Consider the following 22,708-nt stretch of genomic DNA (forward strand, 5'->3'; position numbering starts at 1 on the left):
TATATGTTATATTCCTCCCAAATGGTTTGTTTTATTGGAGAAGGGGGCAGTGGAGTTAACACTGTGAAGAAAGCTAGGACTCCAGATAGTGAAGAATTCCCTCTTCTCCCCATATATGCCCACTGCCCCCAATAAAAATAATCAACTATGGGGAACAGCTGAGGTAGCAACTGCAGGGGAGGGGAAGGAGACACGGAACTCCAGGATAGATTTAGAGGGACCAGGTGTGTGTTAAGAAGCCCTGAAGCACTGGCTGCATAAGTCTGTCTCTATGTAGGCATGCATAAATATAAAGGTAAGCTGTTCTTTCTCTCCCCTCTCTCTGCGCCATGCGACTTCCTGCCATCCCAGCTTCTCTTTCCATGTGAGGGTGAAGGAAAGAGGAGATAAGCAAGTCATCATGGGATTATGATCAGATTTATATCTATGAGCTTCTGGATCTTCTGCACCATTACAGGATTCTTTAAGTGTTCACTGAGTGCTTGGAGGTCCTTCTGTACCTGCTCCAAAACAAGCTGCATGGCTCGGTCCCTCAAGGTTGCTGCATCTCATGGTTGACCACAGCCAGTTACTTCACACTCTAAGTATCACATCCTCATGCTAGTAACCCTCTGCAGCCTCCACGCAGCTGGAGTGCAGGTCTAGCGCCATATGGTGCACGTGCGTGGTGTTTGTGTAGCCCTTCATGACTTCTAGGTCAGCTGATTTCTGTGTTAGCACTTGATGAAGGTTCACTCCAGCTGGATATATGCCTAGGAGTCCTTGTGTGCCCACTGAAACTCCAGAAGTTTGGTACAACAGGCAACTCCATTGCTGTACAGTTTGGCATCTCATGGATTTCATTTAATGGCTTCTGTATGCTGCTTCATGGCCTGGAGATCATTCCCTTTCTTAAAACACTCATTGTTCTTGTTCTTCTCCTCTCCTGCCAGGGAGGGGTTGATGTAACTCTTGCTCCTTCAGGAGTTTCTCTGCCTGCTATTTTTCCTTGAGCACATCTGGGTTTCTGGGCTCTGCCAGAGACTTCTAGACATGCTCGGCATCCTTGTACTTTTCTTCTTTGAGGAAGAAGTTGCCAATTTGCACATATGCTTTGGCAATCTGTTGATAGACCTCTAGGTTCTCTCTCCCTACATCAAAGGGTTTCTCACAAAGCTCTCAGTATTTATAGTGACCCTTTACAAAGTATGATGCTGCTTGATTGGTAATGGATGCCATGCTGACTGGGTTCAGTGCCTTGTCTCTGCAATAATGCTTCAGAACTGTGTCCGTCTTTCTATTTGTAGGCATCATTTCCTAACTCTTTTACTTTCAGTTATTTTTATTCTGTGGAAGATCTTCCATTGCCTTTGGTTTGGTCTCCTTTTGGGGATGAGGTGAGAGGTGCATTGCATCCCAGATCCACCCCAATACGAACCCCAAGAGTGGTTATGATCCAGGGACATTACAGTTTTTTGGACAAATCTGACAGCTTGTTTTATAGTTGCTCCTACTATGTAATATTTATTTTTTATATGATTTTATGAGTTTTAAAGAAGTTGTGGAAAGGAAAAATAAGAAATAAGTATTTATAGAGTTTGTTACATTAATGATTTTTTGACTATTTCTGATTCTCTCATTTTATCCAGGAAACTTGAATTACCATATGATGCATTTTTAAAAAATTTGTTCTCTTCTGCCTCCTTTGCATTATTATATTGTCTAATATTTTTCACTTCTATAGGTTATGGATACAAAAATGTAATTCTATACCATTGTTTAAGATAATTAAATCTGATAAGAAAAAGGAGAAAGAAGTGCTATGACAGTATCTTTTATAATTAACAAGCAGATAATATAACTGGTGAATTTAAAGTTGTTTTTTTTTTTTCAGCAAAAAAACACTTTTACTGCTGCAGGACAGGTGTGTTATCAATGCTTTTTCTTAGTTTTTTAATTTCTTCCAAAACACCTTTGGCCTTAGTTTATAAACAATCTTATTTTTCTGGAAATAATATTCTTAATTAGGAGCCTTTCATTTACATCAATATGTTGGACGTGTTATCCCATGATCTTATGACCTCTGGTTTTTAAATGAAATTTATATGCTAATCTTATTTGAGTTCCCTTGTATGTGGTGAATCATTTTTCTCTTTCTGTTTTCAAGATTTTCTCTCTGTCTTTGACTTCTAATACTTTTATCATGATGTGTCTGAATGTGAATCTCTTTACATTTATCCCACTTGGAGTTTATTGAGCTTTTTTGATGTGTAGATGGATATTTTTCATCATATTTTGACATTTTCAGTTGTTTTCTCTTTTCTCTCTCTTATGCAACTCTCCTTACATACACATTAGTGTGCTTAATGGTGTCCCACTTTTCTCTGAGTCTCTCTTTTTTTTTTTTTCCAATTTCTTCCCATTTTTAAGGTGGCATAATCCCTATAAATCTATTTTCAAATTGGTAATTTTTTCAAATCAACTCAGTTAATAATGGCACTTATTATATCCACTTGACTTCGCCATCCTAATAGATCACTTTACTGATCCTAAGATAATAACCTATAAATGGAATCAGAATTGCAGTGATGAATAAGTGTGTGGAAAATTACTGATAACATCTGTTGCTTCAGAGAATTTAGGAAGTAAATCATGCATGTCTGGGAGAAATTGATAAGCCTTTCATTATGAACATACAATTATTATACAAAGAATAAAATTATTAGGCCCAACTATGGTTCTTGGCATTAAAATAAATTTTAAAAAGAAAGCATACTGGTTTATATATTTTTAAAAGTCACATGTTGTTGGGGAAACCTATCATAAAATACATTAATGATATTTAGTTACTAATTTCTTCACATACCAAGCTTAGTTTACCATTTCTTATGCAATACTCAGACACTAGAGTAACATTAGTGTTTTAACAAGCACTATGTGAAATGTGGAACTGCATGAAATAATTCTTGTCTGCCTTTCTTGGTCATACCTGAGGCTTTTATATGATGAAAAAAGAAATACAAATCAGAAAGATAATCAATCAAAGAATGACTACCATTAACAGAAACTTATAAACATGGTAGATATTATTCCAAGTATACAAATATATTTTAATATATGAATGGCCTAAGTATACCAGTTAGATTTTCAGAGTGGATTAGAAAACAAGATCCAACTACATGAAACCAACTTTTTAATTATAAAATACTGATAATATGTTTAAAGGTAAAAGGATGGAGGAAAATATATCGTGCTAATGATATACCTTGCTAATCCAGAGTAGCTATATTAATTAAAAAAAAAAATCCAAAATTCAGAGGCAAGAAAAGTATTGGGGATAAGAAGGGACATAACATCATGATAAAGGGGCTAATTCTATAAGAATGCAAAATAATCCTAAAAACATCAGAACCTTACAAATGGGAAGCAATGCTGAGGAACTGTGAGAAAAAATGGAAAATGCACTATTATAATTGGAGATTTGAACACTCCTCTTGTAGTAACTGATAGATCAAACAGGCCAAAAATCAGCAAGGATATGGATAACCTGAACAGAACTATTGATTTGTTTCATATTATTGACATCTATAGAAGATTCCATCTTACAACAGAATGTACATTCTTCTCAAACTCACAAGGACTGTTAACCACTTAGAACCTACTACAGGTATCAATACCATTGAAGATTATTTTAAAAGCAAAAATTTTGCAAAATTCTCTGAGTTTGAAATTCAATTTGAAATCAATAACACAAATCATAATTTAGCACCAGAAAATTGCAAGTTAAAATAACAAAGGGCAATTACTATATACTTATTTTTAAAATGTCAAAAAAATCCAAAGAACTTACAAAATCAAATGGTGTAGAAAGTACAAAGCAAAAGGAACTATATTATTCATTGCTACTGGAAATGCAAAGTCGTATTGGAAGATAATTTGGAAGCTTTCCATACAGCTAACCATCACTGTATCATACAATTTAGCACATTTCTCCTTGGTATTTGCCCAACTGATTTGAAAACATATGCTCACACAGAAACTCCCATATGAATACATCTAGCATCATTATTTATAATTAGCCAAACTGAAATCAATCAAAATTTGTCTCTAATATGTGTATGGATAGACACACTGAGGAACATCCATAAGATAAAAATATGTAAAATAAAAATATGCAATGAAAGAAATGAATTCTCAATCCTGAAGCAGCTACATGAAGGAAACTTAAATGCATGTTGCTAAGTGAAAGAAGCCAGTATAAAAGGTTTATACATATTATGCAATTTAATTATATGGCAATCCAGAAAAGGCAAAACTTCAGTAACTAGTAGATCAAACAGGCCAAAAATCATTTTCAAGTTCAGTGTTTTCTAGGGATCAGTGGAGCAAGGTGGTACTGAGATTTTTTTTTTTTTGGAGGGGGGGGGTGTAAAATTGTACATACTTTTCACACTAGCCACAGAAATTTATAGTATAAAGAGTGGAACTTTATACATGCAACTTAAAATAAATCATTTAGGATCCCAGAATGAAATGCAGAAAATTATCAAAGAATTTGTAATACAAGTCTAATGAATAATACCTCTGAGATGAGCATCTAGGAAAGTGGTGAGAGAAAAGGTGTGGACCTAAATGAATCTGGAAAAGCGTGAAGTTGTAAGACCAAAGGCAAAATAAATTGTACCTAAAACTGTACTCAAACATATTAAAGTTGTTTTCCATGGGAGGAGTATGTATAATTTTGATACAAGTATTCATTGAATTAAACAATTAATGGGTGGTGGATGGTGGGAGCCAGGTTTCTCATAGTTCAAGTGAGAGTTTACAGATAAGTAAGGGGAGCATGCTGGAATGAACCATGTTATAATTAATTAAAGTTGGAGCCATGTTTAGCTTAATGCTGATATAGGTGATTACCTATAGAAATACTTATGGATATTCATATATGTACCATGTACGATACATGTAGTATCCAGATTTTGGTTTCTAATGCAATTCTCCAATGAAAGAAACCAGAAATTCTTCTAAAAATGCCATATTTTTGTATTGGAGCTGAAATATACAAGATAAGTCTAGAGTATCCAGTAATACCAGAAAGTCAGGAAGTTTATGATGAAAAAACAAACTTCACAATGCTGGAGTACGTACAAAAAGCATGCAACTGAAGGAGCTCCTTGTGGTAAAAGCCAGAATGATTTGAGCAATAAAATAAAGTGGTATAGGATTGTATCCCAAAATATAAAAACATCATGACTCTCCACTGATATAAGTAAATGATTGCATAAATATATAAATGGGTAATGATATATATATTTCCTCTGTAGATGAATTCTAAATAACTTTGGATATTCTGCTCTCAGGGACAAGGAACATAACTGCCCATAGGTTGCACATGCTTTTCCCAAAGAATACCATGTAGAAAGTGGGGAAAAAAGAGTAATCTCTCAGTGGAGAAAGCTAACAAATACCACCTCAACCAGGTGAGTGAGATCAATGTGAATGGCAGTACAGGATATTGATATTGACAGCAGGTAACCTTGACATGATGTGATAAAAATAACACTTTACCTGTGTGTCTTCTTTCACAAAATCTACAAACCCAGTATAATCATGAGGAAAATTTAGACAAATCATAAAAGGAATATTCTACAAAACATCTCATTAGTACTTCTCAAAACTGTCCAAGTCAAAAAATTAGGAAAATTTAAGAAAAATGTCACATCCTATAAGATCTTAATGACACATGATGATTAAAAAGTAGCAATTATAGCTACCTTGTATTTTTCCAGATCTTCAGAAATGGGTATTTAAGTTCATCGCTAGTAAGAAAGGGAAAGAACATTAAATGTATAAGGAAAATAATCTGGAGATGGAGACAAACCTAAGTTCAAGTCCCAAATAAATTTCCTTATATTTAAAAAACTCTAAGAAAATTCATAAGCTTCTCTGAACATAATTTAATCATCAGGATTGATAATATCTATCTCAGAGAGTTATCCTGCAGATTGATGAAATGTGTGCACAAAGTTCTTGGCATGTTGAAATACATTCTCTTTGCTTTACTTATTATTTGCTCACAGCAATGTACAGTCTTACGGTGGGAGGAGGGGTATTTTGAGCATCTAGAGTAACAATAGATACTGAAAGTCACTTGCATTTACCTGATTGATAGCCTGAGGTACACAGTCAAGTGCACATGGACTGTCATTCATTTTGGCACTCCAAAGGTTTCTTTCTCACTTAGCACCATTGTGAATAGTCTATGATCTAGAATTGTGCTGAAAGACCCATGGGACTTTTTTGTTTTTTGTTTGTTTTTATTTTATTTTTAAAAATAAATTTTATTTTTGAAGAGTTTCATATTTATAGAAAAAATATAAAGAAGATTATACCCAGTTTCTCTTATTATTAAAATCTTACGTTAGCAAGGCACATTTTCACAATTAACAGGTACAGATGGATTCATTATTATTGACTAAAGTCCGTGCTTAATTCAGATTTTCTTAACATGTACCTAATGTCCTTATTTAATTTAATGTTCACAGTGAATTTAAGGGAAATATTTCCTTGTCCTCATAGAATATTCAAGAATACTTCAGCTTTTCTAGTAATTGATATCTCTTCAAGAACCCCATGAACTTCATGGGCTCCTTGGAAATGACTGAAAAATTGTAAACATCTTGCTAGAGCTTAACACGTAATTTAAACTCCTGTTACATTTTTAAAATTGTCTTCTTTTCTGCAGTTGTGTCAGGATTATGTTTATCAAGTTTCCAGAACATGCAATGGGAGGAGGTGCTAAATGTTTGGTAATATTTGGTCTTTGTGGTCACATTCACAAGGCGGGTGATTATTTAGAAAGCCCAAATTTGCAGAGGGAAAGAGCACTGGTCTAGGAGTTTAGAACTCAAATTCTTAAGCCAGCTGTGGGGCCTTGGTGTCACTGCACATCTCCCAGCTGGGTTTCCTCATTTACAGGCATAACAAGGACAGCATGATTTCTTGGTTTCCTTTCTCCTTTTCAGTTCTGTGTTGGTAGAAGTGGTCTTAGTTCTACAATCCAGTTGCATTCCCAACCTGGTAAGAGTTTGTGACTAAGACTGGAATTTGTTTGGAATTTGTTTTTTCCAATCCAAGGAAGAGAATCTTTTTTTGGTTTGGGTGGAAGGAGAGACTTGGAGAGATGTTTTCCTTTTGGGTTTAGAATGCTGGGTGGTGTGCCTCGCCTACCAGGAAGGAGAGAATAGAATGAATGATAATTTGTTAGTTGGAATTACATCCCACAAGAAATTAAAAAAAAAAAAAGAAGTGCAAGTCAGAATGAATGACTAACCTTTGCTTTGCCCTAGCAGAAAAGCTGGTGAAATTTAGAAATATAGTTATGTTTCTATTCACCAGGCTCTCTACCTGAACCAACAACTATTCGTGAAACTTTCCACATTAAACTTTCAGTTCCAGTAAAGTTCATGGCAGCCTCTAAAACTGCACTGGGAGGTGACAACACAGCATTCCTTTGGGTCTGATGCATAGCAGCTTAGGGTGTGAGGGCTGGAAGGGGCTTCAGAGGGCAAGAGGACACAAGACTGTGCTTCTACCATGTGCCCAACACTCAGCCTGCATTAATGATTTCCTGATGGATTCTTTATATGTATTATTTCCAATCTTTCTCAGCATCTTGCAGAACAAGTGATTTGCAGAAGAGGAAACTGAGGTTAAAGAAGGGTAAATAACTTGGCCAGTTTCACTCAATTCTACAATGCAAATTTGAGTTTTTAACCCGAGGATATTTGATTCCCCTTTTTTGGTTGTATTCACATCTGTTAACTCCTATTCTTGCTTTATATCTACCTCTGCAAAGCCTTCTTGGACTTTCCAGAGAATATAAATTATTCATTTTTCTATAATTGCTTCTTTTTATAGTCACACCATTTCCTTTCCATCTATAATATTTTTTTTGTTTTTGTATGGACCACACAGCATTTTATTTCTGTGTTCCCATAATATTCCATTCTACAAATCTATAAATGTCTGTAGAACAACCACAGCATTTTATGGGCCTCTGAATCTTCAGTACCTGGCAAAAGCCAGATGCCCAGGAAATATTTGCTCAGCCTAGGTCACACACAATTCACTGGATATAGAGCCGGAACTGGATCCAGACCTCTCCACACCCAGCCCAGAATTATTTCACCACTACCTTATTACCTTTAGATTTTTAATCACATCTAACTTCTAGATTATTTTCCCTCCCAAATCTCCTTGTTTCATATGCCAAACCCAGCACAGGATTTCATTGAGAAGAGCGAAGGTTTTCAACATAAATACAAAGGCTTGCACTACTGAGGACTTACTCTGTGCACTGTTCAGGCTCAGTGTGTGCTAGGCCCCCTCATGTGAATTCTCTCATTTCATCCTGACAGCTCTACCAGGTGAGTGACTTTACTGTCAGTGAGAAAGCTGAGGAATAAAGAGAGTCACTAGGCCAGGTTCTTTCTTCTGGGGTGAAAGGCTATGTGGTTTAGCTCTGGTTGGACATGGTCATGACCGAAAGATGGGGCAGAGAACAAGGAAATATTTAGGGTTTTATCTCTTGTTTGTGAGATGCCAAATAGAATCCCCTCACCCCTTTTTACTGAAATCATTGAAATGCTTGATCCTTAAAGAACATGAGTAACATCAGGTTTTGATGGTTTAATTAAAGTCATCCACTCCCTTTAATCCTTGCAAATTTTACCCAGAGCTTTTGGGTTGCTGAGTGCTTTCTGTATTGGATCTGGGCATACTCTGATTTCTTACAAGGTCATATGGAGGATAAGACTTAAAGCATTCCAGGGAGATTATGCTCAAACTGCAAAACCCTGAAAAAGCAATTGATAAAGGCTTAGCTGCATTTCCCTTGGGACTTGGGTGTTGTGGGGTAATCAGACAGAGCGACACACTCAAAGTTCTGAGGCTTATATCATTTTATATTCCTTCTTTTCCTTTGGCAAGCCCGAGTCCTTCCTGGAGATTAAAATGTAATGACACAATGAATTGAGACAGAGAAGCATCAAAAGTCATACTTTGAGGCATTATAGGATACATGTGACATTATGCATGGACACGGAAGGGAATTTGAAATCAGCAGGCCACTCCAGATACAAAAGCATGTTTCTATTTATATCAGTTTTTAAACTTAAATAAATTTATAGAGGGAGCAGCTCTGTAGACACTTAGAGTGAGGACTGGAGAAAATGTAAGCTGGATTTGAGTGGGTAAGAATAAAGGGAGAGAGATGGGCAAAGAGGGCATGACCCTCACCCTCAGTATGAGGAATACGTGTAAACGGTGAAAAGCCAAGAGCCGAGAGGCACAATGTCTTCAGTGGAGACTTTCTGCGGTTCATTCATTCTACAAATGTTTCCTCAGTATGTGTGGAGCATCACCCTGAGCACCTGGGATACAGTTATCCACAAAACAGGCAAAGCCCCTGCTAGCTCGGGATTACATTGTCATGAAATTTAGGAATTTAATCACATCCACAATCTTAGGTTTTTGTCTGTTTCATCTATAACAACAGCAACAAATGTGGAGGTCTTAGATGATGGAAAGACACACATTGGGAACAATTGGCAGGATTTATTTGGGATGAAAAAGTTTAAAATTGTGATATTTAAACATATTATAGAGCATTACAAAACCTGGACCATCTATCTCTAAACAGAGAACTGATGATTTCTAAGGTTGGGATAATGGCCCTATAGTAACAGGTAAGCCAAATTGGAGATCTTTGCAAAGGACCTATGAGGAGGCAGCTGGCAGAGTAAGGCCACAGTGGGGCAGGTGAGGAAGGGTGTGGAAACTCCAGGGTTCTTCCTGGGTCCTTCCTCCTCCATGGGAGAAGTGATCTAGGCAAAGGCCCTGCAGCAGGTGAAAAATACCTGCCCAGACAGCCCACACCAGGTCTTCAAACAAAGGGTGCTCCCTGGTGCATCCAATCAGGGAACTCTCTTAGCTGCTGGCAAGGCGCCTCCTATAAGCCCAGATGCCAGCTCACTGGAGTGACCCAGCTCCCAACTGTCTTAGGACAGATGTCTTCCTCATATTGACTTGTTTATTTTCTTTCTCACTTCTACCTCCATAAAGCAAGTTTCATGAATCAAGGAACTGATATCTCTGGTTTAAGGTTATCTCCTGGAACAGTGCCAGGTGGCCAAGGAAGGGGGTCAGGAGTGGGGAGAGAGACAGATAGGGAGGCTGGTGTATAGCTGATGACATAAGTGTCCATGTGTGCATGTTCATGTCATTGTGCACACATATATACACATGCATGCTTGTGCAACTGCACACATGAACACAAATACATGCACAAGGATTTATATGTGTGTATGTGCCAACACACATGTATGCAAATGTGTACACACAATTACATACGCACATCTATGCAAATGTGTACATATATATACATACATATATCTATAAATATATATTTACATAGGAAGTTGTGCATTTTGATGATAAAAATATAAAATAAAAACAATTATTAGAATGGTTTTTCAAGAAGTATTTTTAGAATTTTCCTTATGGCCTAAACTAATGTATTTCAATGACATGACAGATTCAGTGTTACAAAAATGTACAGAACTTAGGCAGGATGCATACCAAGCAATGCAATGAAGCCGCATGAACAGAGAGATTGTGCAATATGTCGTCAGCTGTTACACCAGTTTCCCTCCTCCGTGTGGGAACCCTCCCCACCTCCTTGTTCATTCAGGCTGTGAAGTAAGGATAGTCCTTAAACTCTAGGTTCAGAGCGGGGGTGGATTTAAGATCTGGCCTATGGTTACTGGGACTTGGTCAACGGTGCATGTGACTCAGCCTGGCCAATGACCAACAGCTCATAGTCTTTCACTCTCTGACAGCTAATTCTAAACCAAGGTCTTCTGGTGCCCTTCTCTCTAACCACTTTTGGAAAAGTCACCTGAGAATGAAGCCAACTCAGGGCAAATGGAACTGAGGACTGGTGGAAATCAGCCATCCAGTGACACAGTGTGAACACTCAGAGCCAGCACCTAAAGCCACAGTCCTGATCCTTCTTGTAACCTAAAGAGTGTCAGTACAATACTGTTCAAATAAATGTTTTGGAAATCAAGAGGAAAAAAAAAGGATGATGGCTTCCATGCATACTAATGACATTCATGTCCTGAACTTAATCTTTCTGTCTTTCAGTTCCCAGAATATACTTGTCTGGCCACATGTTCTGAATTTGATTTCATTAGATGCATTCACCATACAAGTATTTCTTACCCCAAAACTGACCTTGATAAATGTATTCCTTCTCTGGAAACAAAATGTGGTGAGAGTCATTTTCAGAGGTTTTGTTCCAATTAGGTGACAACAGAGCATTTCACACCTGGCCCAACCTAGACCATAACCATACACAGCTCTTTACCCCATTTTTTCCTAAATGTTTTTGTATTTATGCATAACATTACTAGCTACATTTGATTAAAAGGAATATCATAACTGCATTAGTTGCTTTGAGATGCTGCTAAAAAACACTGTAGCCTGGGAGGTTTAAACAATAGAAATTTATTTCTCAGTTCTAGAGTCTAGGAAATCTAAGATCAAGGTGCTGGCCAATTGGTTTTTGATAAAGGTCCTCTTCCTGGATTGCAGACTTCTTGCTAGGCACTCACATTGCCTTTCCTAGATGCATACACTTGGAAAGAAACATCTCTTTTCCTCTTGTTATAACAGTAGTAATTTCATTATGAGGGCTCCATCCTTAAGACCCAATCTTACCCTAAATATATCCTAAAGGCCCCATCTCCAAACAGCATCACATTGAAGATTACAGATTCAACATAATTGAGGGCTGTATAAACATTCAGCGAAAAAAGCTAACATATAAAGATAAAAGGGTTTTTTTTGGTTTTGTTTTTTACAAAAGGGATTGCATGATAATATGCAATTTCACTAAAAAGGCAAGACATGGAGTAATTGCAGATATAATATACAAAATTCTGACTTTTGGTGATTTAATAGACCAGCATTGAATACCATTTAACTATCAACATTTATGTGGACATTTGTGAGTAGATGTCCATAATCAGAGGATTCTCATTTAGAAGCAATGCAATTTTATCTGCCTCTCTAAATTTCAAGTCAACGTATCACTGTGTTATTTTCAAAAGTGTCTTCTCATAGCCTACTCGTTGAGAAATATTTTCAAGGACCTGTAAAAAGCTAAGAAGGAGACTATTCTATAAAAGTGTAGACAACTCAACCCTGCTCTTCCACAGCTTGTAATCAATTTAAGGAGGATGTGTGTTTCCTAGAATGTCCTGTGGAGGTGACATATGACTTCTTATGTGTCCATTTGATATTGTTCAATGTCAAGCTTTTGGCCTTCAGCGCACTGGCCCGGAGAAAAATCACTCACCTTTTTTGCATCCCTTTGGGGATTGGTATTGATTGAACAGCATATTTGGAAAAGAAAAAGTGTGGATGATACACTGGCGTCATGCCTCATTTGCTTGAGAAGTGAGGAAAAATGCTGACCTGGGAGAGTGGTGACCCTTGGAGCTTAATACATGTGTGTCGGATAAATTGTGAGTTATGCATTACACTGGGGAATCGGCACATCTGGAGATGGGAACATCACTTGGCAGGATGACCCAGCTGTGCAGAGGAGGTAAAAACATAATTGAGCCTGTTTGTGAATAGTGCTTGCTAACTCAGCTCTTGGCAACACTGGAGATGACCTTTCCCCTTAAGTCTGCCTTGTTTTCATATTTCTTCTCTCTTGTTTTGGCAACTACTGAAATTGAGGTACTAGTTCTGAGATTAAAAGACTGTCAGTCAGCAATGTTCTGTGAGGTTCCTCTTTTTTGAGGAGGTGCTCTTTTAGGAAACCCTTGGCTGTAGAGTCCACAAACTAATCTTTTTTTTAAAAAAACTTTTTTTTTTTTAAATTTCTTACATACATGCAATAGTGGAATGCATTACAATCATAATTATCCATTCACAACACCATTTTTCGTAACTCTGTATAAAAAGTATGTTCATGCAAAATTATGCCATTATACATGAGCTCTCTTCTTCTTCTTCTTATTATTATTATTTGCATTACAATTCTTTATATACCTTTATACCACAATTTATCATATCTCTATATATAAGGTATGTTGACACCAAATTCACTTCTTCATACATGTATTTTGTATAATGATGGGGGTCTCCTTCCACCATCCATGCTATTACCCTTCTCCCTTCTTTTCCCTTCCACCCCTATTCCCTATCTAGAGGTAATATTCCTCTCTTGCTCTCAATTAGCTGGCATAAAATAACAGACCCTTCAGTGCCAGTGACACAAGGAAGTACAGATCTGAATGACAGATTAAACCTTAATTTTCCATTCTCCAAAATAAAAGCATTTATGATAGCATTTCTTTGTTAAATGCATGTCTAGTTTTTAAAAAAAGTGAAATATTTTATATTAATAATAATATAAATTTTATAATAAAAAGTGAAATATGTTCCTCCATGGCAGCTTCCCTGGAATGCCCCTTGGAGAAAACACACCTTAGACCACTATTATCAGGACTTTTCTTCATATGAGGTAAATTATAATAACTGTGAAAGGCAAAATGATGGAGTGGAAAGAACAAGAGGTCTGCCATTGAACGTGCTTCTGCACCCTGGTTCTGCACTTCCTGTGCCACATTTGACAAGTTGGCTGACAGCGATAAGCTTTAGCTTTTTCAGCTGTAAAATGGTGCAGTGATACTTATCTTGAACAGCTGTTGCAAGAATGCAAAGAGGTGGCACATGGAAAATGCTAAATAAAGTTGCTGTTCATAAATGTGGGTCACCTCTCCTGCTTCTCAAAGTAGAGGAATTGACCAGCACTGAGCAGCATGCCAGAATCTCATTATTTACTTTAACTACAAACAACAAATTAAAATACATTGCTAAACAAGAGACTTTAGTTTCAGTGTGTACTTTGTGATTTAGATAGTGAGGCGAACATATGCTTCATGTCTCAACTGAGAGCAAATGAGAGTGGCAGTGACAGGCACAAAGCAGGTGGCTTAAATAGGTCAGTGCAAGAGGGCCTGGCCAAGGTGTCAATGGTGGTTTAATACATTATGGGCAAATTAACACATTCCCCGCCCCCTTCATCAATGATTTTAAAGATGCTATTCATTACAACTAGGCTGAATCTAAATATCTATGATGGGAAAAGTCCCTATCAACTGACTTATAACTCAAGATTCAATTTCCACCTGGTGATTCCTCTTTCACGGTTGCAGAATACCTCTATAGAAGATGCCTCAATATTGGTGTGGTTCCCCACTTTTCTCATCTTTGATATTGTGCATTTGTTATATGGTGGTGATTTGGCCAAGGTAACCTCATTTTAAGAAGGTAAGTAAGAACAATTGATATGATGAGAAAGATGAGATGTACTCAAATTAAGAGCAATTTTTCAGATATATTGGAGAATATTCTGATTTAGAGAAACATCCAAGAATGTTTTCTTCTCATCCAAGCAAGGAAAAAAATCTTAGAATCAGGAAAGGAACTTCTGTGTGTAGCTCACTGCCTCACTCAGATATTGTTGAATTTCCACTTGCATGTACTGTAAATAGAGTAGGCATTTATAAATTTTCATACAGCAGGAAATTATATTTAATATCCTTTTTATTACATTTGTTGTCATTTTGCTACCATGGTGAAGCCATTTGCTTGAAATTAAGTATCATAAAATATCTGAGACTATGTCACAGCTGAGCAATTGAGAAAGATGTGATAAAATAAAAAAGGGTAAATAAATGAACACGATTTAGAAAACACCAGTTTCCTCAATAAATAAAGAGACTCAATGTTAAGCTTTTGTTTTTTATTTATCATACCCCCTTATCTGTTTATTCTCCATTTCCACCAAACAGGGAAGTAACAGATTAATGCATCTTGATACAACAGCCATGATTAGGCAACTAGTCAGTGACTGTATCTTTAATATGCTCTATCATACACCGGTAAGCCATGATTTTCTCCTTTATTATTTATTGGTAGTAAATTATTAGAATGTTTATAAACAAGAGTAGAAAGCTCCCTTGGCATTGTATGAATACCATCTAATTCATTGCTGGAGAAGAAAGGAGAAGTTAAGTACCATTTATTCAACACCTACCACGTGCCAGGCATGGTATGAAGAAGCACTTTGAAACCATTATCTCCCTAAATCCTCACCACACTCCTAGGAGTCAAGCATTATTTTTCTAATTCCTACAGGAGGAAACAGAAAGCTCAGAGAATATTTTAGACATAAAATATTATGTCTAGAATTTGAACCCAAATTCATTTGCTCCCAAATTTCACACATCGGTGGATGTGTGGTATAGATCCAGTTATCACAGCCTTGCATGTGGCGATTAGTAATTTGAAACAAAATGGTTTTTATTTAGTTGTATAAACAGACCTTCATGCTAGATTTCATTACCCTGTCTTAAGGTACCTTGAGGGTCCCTGCAGGATTGCTGTCTTGGCCACCTGCTGGAAGGGAAAATACATAAGGACAGGCTTCCCTTGACCTTGCAGAGATTACCCTGGATGCTCAGGGAAACTTTTCCATGGGAGCTGAAGGTGCTGCCAGGATGTTTTTCTACCTTGCTGAGAGTCCAGTTCCCAAGCAGGTAGCCTGAGCTCCAGGGAGGAGAAGTCACAAGTCACTGGAAAAACACTGAATAAAGACTGATATTTGGATTGGTCTAAGAAGCCCTGAGTGTATAATCATCTTGGTGGAGAAAGACCGGGCCACTGTAATAGGGGAACAGAATCACCATGGCCAAACAAGTGACAGCAGCTCCTGGCCTTGACTGTAACTGGGACCATGCTCCTTCAGGTGAGTGCTAGGTGACATGGAGATAAGCAGCACAACTGATCCAAAGGTCAGCAGAGCAGGCATAGTACAGGAAAGGACAGGGACTGTCAAAGATATTGTAGGAGGAAGGTTTTAAAGGATTCCAAAGCAAGGGGGCAATGCCAAAAGGGTCTTCAACGGGAGCATGCCACATTGAGGAAACAGCCAAAGCAGGAATATCATGGTTTGGTTACTCTTCTGTGGTGGCAATCAGAAAATTTTACTTCCAATATTATTTCATAATTCTTCCAAATAGAGTATTGTTATGGGATTTGAGGGGAAATAAAGGCAAGCAATTTGTCCACCTTTTTAGGTATCACTGGGGTCTAATATTTGACATTAATACCCAAGAGTCATCCCCAAGAGTCTCTGAGATTTTGTGTATATTTATTTTTGATTTCCGTATGATAAAAATATGAAAAGATGGATTCATTGATTATAAAGATTTGAGAGATGATGATGCCAATAAAGATAAACATTTCTTGAGTGGTCACTGTATACCAGATGCTATTAGTGCCTATAAAGATCTTGCACCATGAGGATTATCTTTCTGATGAAGAAACAGAGGCCCAGAGAGGTGGACTTACAAGTCTAAGGTCATGCAATTGGACATGGGGTGCTAACATAAGAATGTAGGCAGTAAAATCATGTTACTCTACTGCTCTTCTCCCCACATCATTGAATATTGATCAATGAAAGGGAGCCCTGTAAGTAGGGACCAGGGCTGGAAGTAATTTGAACAATCTCTTTCTGCTTCTTGGGGAGGAACTATATTCTTTATTAATTTTTTATTTACATATGACGGTGGAATGCTTTACAATTTATATTACACCTATACAGCACAGTTTTTCATATCTCTGGTTGTATACAAAGTATATTCACATCAATTTGTGAATACTTGTACTTTGGATAATAATGTTTATCACATTCCATCATCATTTCTAACCTCTTGCTCCTTCCCTTCCCCTCCCACCCCTCTGCCCTATCTAGAGTTCATCTATTCGGGGAAGGACTATTTTAAGTGAGTAGGTAAGCCCTTGGAGTTCTCAGTGATGCCCTCTTAGCAATTGGTTCTTATTTTAAGCCCCATCCATGCTATATCACAGCTACAGTTTTGCCTTTCTCTTTCCTCCCATATTTAAGTTTAGATAACTTCCAGGGTTATACTTTCAACTGACAGGTTCACATTCACTATGATATCAACTATTTGGAAAGTCATAACCCTTGGAAGGTGCTCCTGTATGAAGCAGGAGAAGGAGAGTTAGGCAATAGGCAGACTTGCCAGAAAGTCCTCTGGGCCCAAATGGGGTGGCCATCCATCACCCAAGATTGTGCTGCAGGAAGCCAGAAAGAAAATTTCAAAAGCCACATCTTTGAATGAGTGCCATGATTAAAAACAGAAAAGTAAACAATCAAAAAGGATCTTCATTTCATCAGCAGGCCAAAGGTTTTGGTGGGGCAGATGAACAGTGAGAGCCAAAGGACAGAGTTAAAATGGGGCAGGTGCTGATGCAGGTAGCCCAGAGGAAGGGTAAGTGTGGGTGTAAAACAGGAAGGAAAACAGAATAGGTGGAGATAATGCTGGCATAGAAAGCCCTTCCCTTGGGCTCCCAGCAAGTGTTTGTGGACAGTCACAGGCACCCTGTCAGAATGGTCAACCCAGGTTCCAAGTCCTCTTTTGGAGACATTCGTGAGCACCCACTGCATGCCAGATGCTGGAGCAGCATCATACAGCCTACATCCCTGTTTCCTGAGATGGGGATTCTCTAGTTTCCCTTTTGCAGAAAGCAATTGAAACTAAGAGGAACCACACAAGCTCCAAATTTTCCCAGCCAGTGATCCCATCAGCATTCACCACATCCTGGCAGCATTCAATTACTCCTGGGAAAGGTGGTCCTTTTTGCACCACAGTAATAAAACATTGACCTAAACATGCTGCTTCTTAGAAATCCAACTGCATTCATCATGTAGAACAACCCTTACCTATGTTCTCATCTGATGCTTCCCAAGCTCTCTCATTGATGAGAACAATTCCTAGCCTCACACTGGATCCACCATCTAAAAATCTCCAGAGATGGGGAGTCCCAAAGAGCTGAAAATGGAATTTTTCAATTCTACAAGTTTAACCATATTATATTACCAGCACATGACCATTTTTGACTTATGAAAACTGCAATTTCATGGGAGTTGAGCTAAAATATACCCCAAATCCTAAATGAATCTTAACATTAGAGAAATTAGAAGAAAACTATTTTAAATGTTTTGATGTATTCCTCAAAGCTAGGACACATGCTTCAGCATTGCAAAACAGTAAGTATTATAAACAATCTTAATTCTTGATTCTTGTCTATTTATTTACAATAATCAGTCCATCCATTTATTCAACAACCATGCACTGAAGATCAAATATGTGTGAAATACCAGATTAAACTAAGGTACAATGGGTTTAATCATTGCTTTAGATATAATCACTAGATCCAGATCATTTGTAGCCAGAGGTTGAGCCACAATTACACAATATACCATGTGGTCTAGGACCCAGAAGACAGAATGACATGCACTTCCAGAATTCTTATATTCTTCTGTAATTAAGATATGACCTGTTTTGAAGATTTTGTGTACATATTTTTGTTGTTTGTTTTATGTTTTAGATGAGGATGATATTGCCAGGATACACCATTGCCTAGGAACTCAGACTACAAAAGAGAGGTTGGGCATAGTTTGGAAAACTTTAGGTGTTCTAGATCCCTAGCATGTTAAACTATTCCCCTTCCTCTGCTGTCTTCTCACTGCTAGAGAAATGGAGGCATGTCTAATCCTGCTCATGACTAATTTACTGGTATTAGTCAATACCTTATGTATATCAGGAAATATTTGATTTAAAAGCAAACTGATACTAAGATGAGGCTCTAAAACACAAGGTTATTGTCTTTGGGAAACTGGGCAGGTACCTAAGGAGTTAAGAGGGTGAGATAGAAATTTTACTCTTTTTCATAATTCCTGGATTTCTTTTGGAGAGAGTTAAGAAGGGGTGGGTTTGGCCTGGTATCAATGTTCAGGGCAGGGATTAGTTTGCAAAGTCAACGTAAATTCCCATTTACCTCTCTCCCCTTGCAAGGGTCCTAGGGTCTCACTCAGATTAAGATTTTCAGCATGATGAAAATCCATTCCACTGGATGGGCAGGTAATGCAACCTCTTTTTACAACAACGGCCTTCTTTCTTTGGGGCACTTCAGCCAGGCCTTTCAGGTGCATGAAGTATGCAGAAGCAGGTGGGTAGGATTTCAAGCTTCAGCTGCTGGTTGGCCGTAATCCCTCCAGGTAGATATTTAATTAAGCTGAGAAAGTCAGTGTAACATCCATCAGGCTGCATGTCCTAGCAGAAACAATTTATTACCTGGACCATCCCATATCAAATGTATAAAATGAATTTTAGCATCAAATGGAATGGCATACATGGAAAGTGGGCCAATGGTTGACTCAGCCACTCCTCTGATAACAAGAAGGCTATTTTTCAAAATTTGCTCCAAAAGAACAAGTGGCTCCCATTACAGGCATCAAACAGTGTAATTGAATCACAGTCCCTAACTGAACCTGCCATTGCAATGTCATACAGCAGCCTGTTTGCTAGTCAGGGCAGGTATCTGTCCTGCGGGCACAGTACCTTGCAAGAAGCCTCACAAAGGCTTGGCATGTGGGATCTGAATTGACTTGCATTGAACCTGCCTGTTGAATAATGATTAGAATCTGGCTCCTGCAAGGATACATTTTGAAGAATTCTCTTTTGTAAGTTTTGGGAAGTGATAGTAGAATTACAGCTTTATTCAGCATCCTGTATGTGCAGAGAACATAGGAGATAGATACAAACATTGCATAGGCCAGGAATCTGGCCCTCACAGCATTCACAGTCTGGAAGATAAAAAAAAAGGCCTAAGTCTCAGAGAGGATACCTCACAGGAAAAGGAAGTTGGTGAAAGATGTAGGAACATGCTAGACCTTCAGTGGCAACAGGGTTCAGCTGGGGAACTCTAGAGGCTGGCGAATGAGTAAGATTTAAATTTTACTTTGTGAGATGAGTGTGACTGAGCCAGGAAGAAAGAAGAGAATTACAATGAAGGCAGGCAAGTAAGTACAGTAATGATGGGGCAGGGGAAGGAAAAGATTTTCTAGAATAATGAATTACTTTTGGAAAGTAATAGGAGGCAATACTAGAAGGGTTAATCAGGGCCAGGTCGTGAATGTTTTAAATGTAAGGCTGTGGAATTCAAACTTTATTCTGTCTATAATGGTCAGCCATTGAATTTTCTAGCAGAGCGTTAGCAAAATCGGTCTACAGTTGTGTGCAATGTAGATTTGGAGTGGTGCAATTGGACAAGTTGTTCATCCTACGAAGATGACTGACAGCTTAGAGGGTGCCAGATGTGTGGGATGCAAATGTGAAGCACACTGGGTCTCTGCCTAGAAGACCTTGCAGATATTGAGGGAGAGACATATGAATAGTTTCATCTCCTGTAGCATTGGCTATAAGTGGGAGGAACTAACAACCCACCATTGTAGGCCAGGAATATGGAATCTGGACTGCAATTAAGCTGGGCAAACAGGAATGGAATAAAAGGGGTATACTTCCAGGAGAGTCAATTCAGAAGGTCTGGAGCCAGATGCAAGGCCTAAACAGAGTTTGGGAGAGCACCTGGGTAGAGGTGAACAGAGGTGAAGTTCACGTTTGCTGAGAAGATCAGTATAAAGGATGAAGAATCAGAAGGTTGCTGGACATTGGAACAGATGCAGGAGGAGCAGGGAAGGAGAGAGAGAGGAGAGGGAAGTGATAACTGCGAAGACATTGGCGAGAGAGGTCAAGGGAGGGAACGGATACATGAAACTTGATTTTGTATATATACCACATTTTCTTTATCCATTCCTTCATAATGTGCAGCTTGGCTGGTTCCATAACATGGGTCAGAGGAGGGAGTGAAGTTCTCATTCTCACTCGGGTCTTTATCACATTGTAAAGAACATGGGTTGGGTACACAGGCGGTCCCTGGTGTTATCCAGACAGTCTTCACTTTTCCCTTATCCTCAGAGCCCACCTGTGTTTGCTTTTATGTCAGGTAGCTCTTCCATACTTAGTTCAACTGCCACTTCTTCTGAGGAGCTCTGTCTGCACATGCCCCACTCCCCCCAATCTGAACCCCACCTCCTACCCCATCTTACTGCATCTCACCCCATTCCATCTCAACTTTGCTTCCTACCCATTTCACTCTTACCCTCTCCCACCTAACCCACCCGCTCTTTCCACTCTCATCCTGCATTCCATCTTCACTTCCTATCCTATCCCATTCTCACCTCCTTCCATCTAATTTTTAGTTCCCTCAAATCTCCTCTATTCCTGTCCTAGCTCTACCCACTCCCACTTCTCACTCCCACCTCATTCTCATTTTGTTCCCTACTTCCTACCCCCATCCTATTCCTTTTTTCTCCTTCACTGGACCCTTTCACTGTATATTCTATAGATATTTAGTTCCTTTTTATTATAATGTATACAACTATCATCTTATATCCTGCATTTTTTTCAATTTCTTTTTGGCAGGAGAAAAACATAGTCCCAATGTGGAATCCAATGTTTGGGTTTAGATGCTATGTTTTGAGTTAGGTACTCAATTTCGTAACTAAGTCTGCAGAAATAAGGAGACAATAGATTAACAAGAGAAAAAGCCCACAAATTTGTTATATATAGGTCAGGGGAACATCAAGAATGAAAACTGAATACCCAATACCCCAGTAAGATTTAGAAGCTTATGTAACCTCTTCATAGGCAATTTAGAGTGAGAATAAGGGATCTTAAGGTATATTAATGATCCCAAAGAAAAGACAGCAGCCCAGGACAAAGCTTTTCTGGGCTCTGAGTATGGGGTAAATTCTTCTCTTCCTTCCAGTGAACCAACCTTCCCTGTGTGATGTAATTATAGAAGGGGCTCACGATAATTGCATTTCTTCAGGAGGAACTTCCCTTAGTCTGATGGGGAAACTTCAGAGAAAACCCACCTCTGTTCTACAGATAGAGGTACCAGAGACAGAGTGCAGAGGGAAGTTCAGAGAGACTAAGAACATACTTTGAGGTACCATTTTCTGAGCCCCAACAACCTCTTATTGCCAAGCTGTCTCTGAATCTTGGTGTTCTTACTTGAAAAAGCAGGGATAAGAGTAGTAACAAGGTTAATATGATAAAAATATTTGTGCAAATGTCTATCACATTGCCTGGGCCATTGTAGATGTTCACTCAGTATTAATGACTTTTCTGTGGCTTACCAATTAGACTCTCAACAACTTGCAGGTGATCATGCAAAAAGTACCCCATGCCTATTGAATGAATCTTCCTTCTTGAATCTAGCAAGAATTATTCATTTTCATGGCACAGTCTTCTTTGGGTCTGGCATGTAGTCTTGTGCATAGTGCCTATAATTCAATATTTACTGAATAAATGATAAATGTGGTTAGGAAAGCATAGGACTGCCAAATGTGAACTGATTGTGATTTTTATATTAGACATTCCTATAGAGGAATTGGGTCTTAAGACCTTCTACCTGTTTCCCTGAATGGACACTGGATCCAAATTCTCTCCACTATCTCCAAAAAAGCTCCTGCTTTTATGTTAATGAAATATCAAAATGGCCTCAGGAGCTAGCCTTTATTGAGAAACATGTATGCTACTCCTTTAGAATCTGTCAAATTTGTGTCTGAAAAATTATCTGTATATTTTCCACAGTGACAAAAGCAACACATTCTAATCTCCTACAGTGTATTAAATCCTACCAGCAAAAC

At 38.2% G+C, this 22,708-nt stretch overlaps 1 pseudogene; it reads right to left on the reverse strand.

Annotated features, from left to right (window-relative positions):
• Positions 1 to 398: 398 nt before the first annotated feature.
• Positions 399 to 6,191, reverse strand: LOC143394828 (stress-induced-phosphoprotein 1 pseudogene; annotated as a pseudogene).
• Between the last annotated feature and the right edge of the window lie 16,517 nt (positions 6,192 to 22,708).

The sequence above is a fragment of the Callospermophilus lateralis genome, chromosome 3, assembly GCF_048772815.1.
Source record: "Callospermophilus lateralis isolate mCalLat2 chromosome 3, mCalLat2.hap1, whole genome shotgun sequence".
Taxonomy (NCBI): domain Eukaryota; kingdom Metazoa; phylum Chordata; class Mammalia; order Rodentia; family Sciuridae; genus Callospermophilus; species Callospermophilus lateralis.